Raw genomic sequence first — 7,377 nt, 5'->3', positions numbered from 1 at the left:
GAGTTTATTTGAATAAGCAAAAGGGGGAAAGTGAGGGGGTGGTGGAGCATTTCAATTCCAACACCTTTATTGGCATAGAAGGGTGCAGCTTTTAGACTGCCTGGCATGGAATTACCCAGATTTCATTCACACAGAAAGTGTCTTTTTGGGGGATGTTCTGATCAAATGGAAGGTGCTCGGGACCAAGACATTTCTTCCATTAAAAAAGAAAGTCTGCATGAAAATCCGCCTGCATTTACCTCCCCATTTCTTCAAATCAATGCATCTTTGCCTAGCCTAAGCCTTTCCCCCCCAAAAAACAATTTCCCCAAATGTAGTGTAGTTTTACACACTGTTTCCACGAGCTTATGCATTTCTGTGCGCGAGTTTTGTTTGGAGAACCGTTTCACAAAGTTCAAAGTGCTGATCTCAAAGCACGGCTCTGTCTCCGTTTGCTTACGGGTGAATTACGAAGGTTTGCATTGAAATGCAATGTGAGCATATTTCTCTCCCTACCCAGAACCTCAACACTACCGAGGGACGGGGGCACACCTAAGACCCGCCTATAATCACCTAGAGGGAGAGAGCTAATGAGTTGTCTCATGAGGAGATGACTTTTCATCTAGACTAGCTAATAGATAGGTTTGTTTCCTTAATGGTCTTTGACAGCCTTGGACGGCTGCTGGCAACTAGCTATGGAAAATATCCTGCCTGATTGGGGCAGAAACAGCCTGGCAGCTGGGATGAAGCCAGAAAAATGCATCTGGTTGGAAAGAAGGGGCCCAGGATCAGTGAGGATCTAGAGACAGGCTTTTTGGACGGGTTTTTTTTAAAGAAAAAAATGAGTTACGTATGACAGCAAACACTGCGTGTCCATGTGTCTCACTTCCTGTGTGTCTCAGCTCCTCCCCCCTGCTCAATTTGGATTTTGGCAATTAAATAAATTAGCCCACAGATCATAGCAAGAGGTCTTCTCTCTGTCTCTCTTCTTGGGGAAACAGATCCCAGAAAGGTCTGCTGCTCCTGGGGTTGTTTATTGCTTGAGACAGGGCCAGCCCACCCATCAGGCAAGGTGAGGCGAATGCCTCAGGCGGCAGGATTCATAGGGGCAGCAGATCCCAATGTAGATCTATGTGAGGGGGAAATGAGATCTGTGTGACCCATGTGTGGGTTATTAACAAAAGAATCAGCCAGATACCCGGATTCAAAAACACGGGGCTCTGCTCACATTCCAGTGGGACAGAGCCCCCAGCAAAGTTTAAAACAGTCACAGAGTTTAAGCAGCAATATAGCACGGGAATATAAGTTGTTAGAGCCCTTTTGATATCCCATTTAGTTCGCCTACAGTGCTTGCCCCTCTCTTTACCCCTCTGGAGAAATAGCCCCATCATGTTTTTGACCGTGAGACCAGGTGTCCAGGGCTCTTTCAACACTACCTGTGCCTGAAGCAAGATTCGAATTCAGGCCAGCACAGGATAGCCTGCCTTTGCCACACTCAAGGGTCCAGCTGGCTTCCAACATATGTGCAAGAACCAGTTCACACACAGAGAAGAGGTGGATGGGGCAGATTGTCTCGGGCAGCTGGCTATGTTATCTCATTCAAGGCAGAAAACTGGTCAGCTCTCTGTTTCCTGAGATATGATTTCATGTGGATTTCCGGCTCCAGGCAGAGAGATAAACCTCTCTCCCCCTCCCCTCCCCTCCCCCCTCTTTCCCCATAGGGCTCCCCCCCATCCTGACCCCATGCCCCTCTGTTCCACAGCTGAGGACAGCAGTGAGGCCACCAGCTCAACCATCTGCACAGCTGACGCTGTGAAGGCAGGAGGTTCTCCTAGATGTTATTGCCGCAACCTCTCCAAACTGGCATTGCAGCAGCCTGCGTGCTTTTTCGTGTGCACAAAAACACTTCCTCATCCAGTTGACCAAATTCATTAATGTGGTCTTCCTCCTCCTCCTCCTCCTCCTCCTCCTCCTCCTCCTCCTCCTCCTCCTCCTCCTCCCACCCCTCACTTGTCAGGTTGAGGGGGATCCCGGAGGGAGCGTGGCTAGAATCCGAGTCTTTTTGGCATGGTATTTTTAAAAGCATCACCATGGCAACGCATCCCGCTCGCTAGCATCTTCCCACAGTGTGTCCTTGGTGCTGGAAAGGGTTGCCCCTCATCTCCCTGGCGAAGGAATAGCTCTCGATTTCTTAACAGGTAGCCCCAGACTGGGATTGCAAAGAAACAAGAGGGGAGATGAAGGACCCTCTTCACCTTGTCCCTAGGCAGAGTTCACCCTTTCAATGCTCTCAAAGCAAACAAGATTTCCCCCAGCACGACGGACCTTCAAGACCCCTGAAGGTCAGCGCTGGACAGACTCCAGGCTTCTTGGGTCTACTTTGTCTTTTAAACTAGAACCTCAATGCCCACCGATCAGGTGTGAAAGTTATCATGAAAGAGCAGTGTGCCTCTGAGCACAGGGAATTCTTTTCAGGGCCATTCGCTGCCTTCACACAGAAGTCCGCTCTTGGAAACCTGGCTGCATTTCAGCAGTGTGGTGTAGTGGTTAAAGTGTCGGCCTAGAACCTGGGGGGCACTTGACCAATGAAGCTGATGTCAGGGGGCAGCCACTGTCTCTCTTTCAGTCTGTGTCAGGGACTGGACTGAGGGGGGGGGCGAGACTGAGGAGGAATGGTGGAGACCACCCCCTCCGCCTGAAGCTTCCAAAGAAGAGGAAGGCAGTGTTGAATTACAACAGTGGTTTGAGGAAGAGACAGGCAAACAGAAGAGTTGGGAGAAGAGAAGGGGGAGACAGAGACAGAGCAGCCAGATGACACGTTATCACTGGAGAGTATTTCTGACCCCCCTTCCCCCAGAACCCGACGTGCATGGAAAGGAGCTCAGTTGGAGCAACGCCATTAACCTAAGAGGCAGCGTACAGAGGCCTCTCGCCGTGAATATTGAATAAAGACTCGGTAAGAGCTTCCTGTCTATTTCCTTGGCTGTCTGCCGTGAGAGGGGGAAGGATCGGAATTCACTGAAACCTGACAGTCTGGCTTACTCCACAGGGCCGTTGTGTGGCTAAAGTGAAGGCTTGGGGGAGAACTATGTTATGCCACCCTGAGTTGCTTGGAGTAAAGGAGGTGGAGTATCAATGTAATAATGCATTGTTATAAGTTGGGGAGGGGCAAGAGTCCCGTAAAATCTCTGGATTAGAATTTAAGCAAACCCCTAAATTCCTGGGTCTACTTGGGGCTGGTTTCAAACCAGTTTTTCTGTGCCTGGCAGAAGAACCATCAAGAGGTAATCACCGGAATGAGATTGGGGGTAGCATGTAACAGCATAATTCAAGAAGAATAATTTAGGTGGGGAAAGTCGTTTTGTTGTTGTCATTGCTCTGCCTGAGCTCTCAGGAGTCCGAAAGCCTTTCCAATCCTCTGCAGATCACCCAAAGAGCTGCCAGGGGATCCCAAACTTCCCCCTTTAAGTCGTCTTTCCTCTAATTCATCTGTTTATTGGTAGTGAAAGCCATAGCAGTAACTCGTGGGCAGAAAAAAAAAAAGCCGTGAACCCCCCAAGCACAGCATTTCGATTAAAAAGAACATCCATTCACTTCAAAAGAAGTATCTGAACATGAAAAGGAAGATGTTGTATTCCAAACCGGCAAGAAGGTAGAAACACAAGATCCCCGAGGCCATGCTGTTTCAAGTCGCTGGTGGGAGCTCTAGTCTAAAACATCTGGAGGGCACCAGGTTGGGGAAGGCTTGCTCGCAATGGGCAAGTGGGTGGGTGTGCCCGAGGCTGCATCATTGGAGGAGAGACGCACCTTGACATCAGCCAAAGGCACCAAGAGATGTGACAGGCTGCCTTATCCTCCGCAGCAGGAGGAGGAAGGCAGTGACTCAGAGACAGAAGAGAAAGGTTTGCATTGCCCACACAGTAGGAAATAAGAATATCAGAAGAGCTTGCAGGGGGCCCATCTAGTCCAGGATCCTGTCCTCACGGTGGCCAACCAGATGCCCCAACGGGAAGCCCACAAGCAAGAGGTGAGGGTAATCACCTTCTGCCACTCTCCTGCATTCTAAGGTAGACTGGCTCTGCCCCTGGAGGTTCACTTTGGGAATCATAAAACACAAAAAAGAGCCATGAAGCAGCTGGGTCAGCCGAAAGGGGAGGGGGGCATTTAGTTCAGCATCCTGTTCTCACAGCGGCCAACAAGAGGCCCCAAATGGAAGAAACCCACAAGCAGGACCTGAGCACAAGAGCCCTCTTCTCTCCTGTGGTTTCGAATAACTGGTATTCACAAGCATTGCTGCCTTCAACCGTGGATGCAGAGCATACCCATCATGGTAGTAGACATTGATGGCCTTATCCTACACGAATAGCCTTCTCTTCCATAGCATAGGAAGAGCTAGGCTGCTGGGTCAGCCCAATGGCCCAATGGCAAGGAGGCCAACAGTAGGTGGCGCTAGAGCCAACTCATTCTAGTGTTGTCCCTCTCCCTGCCAAGTTCTGCAAGGAGGAGGAAGAAGCCGGCAGGCAGTGCTGCCCCCTGAATAGGCTGTAAGCAAGAAAGCAGGCAGGCAGGGGGCTGACTGGGGGTAGACTGAGGCTGGTGGGCAGCGGCAGAGCCCCATGCCTGCCTCCACCGACTCAGCCACCCTGCAGCTGAAGGGGAGGCAGCAGACGGACCGTTTGGGGAAGCACGGAGCCTGTGGGCGCCCAAGCCACCGTGTCGCTCCTAGGAGAGGCTTGTGCCTTGGGCACGCTGCAGGCCCCATGGTGAGTGCCGCCCACCATTTTGTCACCCTCCTTCAATGGTGACACCCGGGTCATATCACCCCCACCGCACCGCCCTTCCTCCGCCCCTGCTGGTGGGGCAGTGCCCTGTTTGCCCCATGGATCAGCCCCCACCCCCAGTCTCTCCTAGAATCTATTTCTGCAATAAGCAGGTTGAACGTGCTTGTGTTTTATTCATCACGCGTCTCCATGTCTTTGCTGTTACCCACTACCCTGATGCTGTAATAGCACTCTGGAGTAGGCTAGGCAGGCATTTAATCTGACACATGAATGGCTGCTCAGAGAGAGAGAGAGACTCTGGAAGTAGGGACCAACAGTGTTTCTGATTTAAAAATAAATAAAATTACAAGCTGCCTCCCAGTCCAGAGTGTGTGAACAGAGCTGCCACATTTAAACTGAGGCTGGGGTATCTGCTTAGGGTTGCCGCATTTCAAAGATTTCCGCCCAGAAGCTGCTTCCGACTGCCATATTCCATCTATTTCCATTCATGTCCGAGGAAATTCCGGATGTATGGCAACCCAAATTAAGGTCAACAGGACCCTAGCATCCTAGTCAGAGCAGAGCTATTAAAATCAAAGGGTAAGGTTTTCTTACCTTCATTCATTTCAGTGGGCCCATTCTGAGTTGCATGCAGCCCAAAGATACCCCTGGGCATGCGCTGAGTGCTGTTCCGTTAGCACCAGGAAATTGCAGACTCCCCCCCCAACCCCCCCCCCAGTTAGCATGAATGGAGATGGTCTCCCAACAGGATGGATGGTAAGATCTCCAGTGGGGATCCCGGAACGGCGTACATAGCTGCCAAGTTTTCCCTTTTCTCACGAGGAAGCCTATTCAGCATAAGGGGAAATCCCTTTAAAAAGGGATAACTTGGCAGCTATGACGGCGTATCTGCCTTTGTCAATACTGCAAGAAAAAATGGTTTGACATTTCTAAAGCATGAGGTGGTGCTCCAGTAGCATCACCGATGCTCAGTATCTCAAGATACCCAACCAAGCTGGCTAAAAATATTAAACCAAACCTGCTTCTCTGGTCTAGCACCCTACAGATCAGTGGTTCTCAGAGTGGGCTGTGGGGTAGCAGAGGGCACTGGAAATATAAATGACTATTACTTTATCAAGTTCATTGCCGTATGTCCTCTTTTCCATGGGTAGAGTCGTCATAGTGATTGATAGTTAAGAGTAGAATAGAAATACTTTATTTAGAAGTTGATAAACGTGTCTTCTTTTTTGCTCTTCAAAATATGGCAACCCTATTGAACTACCTTAGGGAACTACTGTTTAGGGAAGTTTTTAATGTTTGATGCTGTATTTTTTATATATATTCGGTTGGAAGCCGCCTAGAGTGGCTGGGGAAACCCAGCCAGGTAAGCGGGGTAATAATAATAATAATAATAATAATAATAATAATAATAATAATAATTGTTGTTGTTGTTGTACCTTGGATTGAACTACATAGTTTTAATTGGAATTTGAGTAAGTGTGCAACTGATTGTAACTGTTTTGAATGGGTTTTTCTGAATATTTTTATAGGATGGGGGAGCGGATAGTGGGAATGAGTTTATGGGACCAGGGGGGAAGTGACCTGAAAAGGTTTGGGAACTACTAAACTCGGTGTTTAGGACTACAACTCCTAGCAGCCTCAGCCAGCACTAAGGAGGATAGGAGTTGTAGTTGAAAACCCCTAGAGCACTCCAGGTTGGGGAAGGCTGAACCAAGTTAGCCCTGATTGTGCCCCTGTATGTTTTTGCTGCATTGAGGTGCCTGGTTTTTTGTTGTTGTGGTTGCCTGGCCTTGTTTTTGTTACGGCTGTTTAGCATTCATCAAATAACAGATTCTCCGCTTGCAAGAGGCACACAGACGGGTGGCTTAATGAGCCAGTAAATGCAGCCTCCTGTTGCGCCAGTTTGAAAACCACCTGGTACCTTGAGCCTCAGGAAAATGCAGCTGCCCTCCAGTGTCTGGGGGCCTGGAGCAGGAAAATCAAAGCCCAGCCCTGTCCACGCTCAGTACCATTTCCCTTATGGGGTCCCGACAATGGGATGCTGAGGTTAAGGGTTCTGTGCCCTAGTGCAGTCATAGGAGCACTCTGCTTGCCTCTGTTGTTTTGGAAATTCCTTGCAGGGTGGCTCAACAAAACTCCCATTCCAAAGATGGGGAGTTGAGGTTTCTGTGCTGCACAAACTTGCCCAAGGCCACCCTTAGTCTGTGGACAGGTGAGAGGTGCGGCTTGCACCCTCAACTCCCAGGTCCATCACTTTAGCTGCTACATCACATGGCCATCTCACAGGACCACAGTAGGAGGCCTCAGACTCCATCTTTCTGCTGCTGGCCCTATTTCAATTGCATTCCCAGATTTGCATTCAGGCAGGCCCCATGGAAAAGGAGCCCAAGGTCTCTGGTGCCCTGCTTTGATCAGAAAGTGCTTCAGCCTTAAAGAAAATTGCTTTTCCTCTGAGATTGTAGGGGTTGCAGAAGTCCCAGGTACGGAGGGAGGGAGAGCGAGAGAGATGGATCTGGAAGGTGCAGGAAGAGAAAAGCCATCCCGCTATTTATTCTTCTGTTTTTCTCCAGCCTGGTAGCAGGGAAAATATCCTGCCCTTGTGATCTATTGCCTGCCA

Source organism: Zootoca vivipara, chromosome 13 (assembly GCF_965207765.1).
Source record: "Zootoca vivipara chromosome 13, rZooViv2.hap1.1, whole genome shotgun sequence".
NCBI classification, from domain to species: Eukaryota; Metazoa; Chordata; class Lepidosauria; order Squamata; family Lacertidae; genus Zootoca; species Zootoca vivipara.
The sequence above is the reverse complement of the archived record's forward strand: the minus strand, read 5'-3'. Positions refer to the sequence as shown.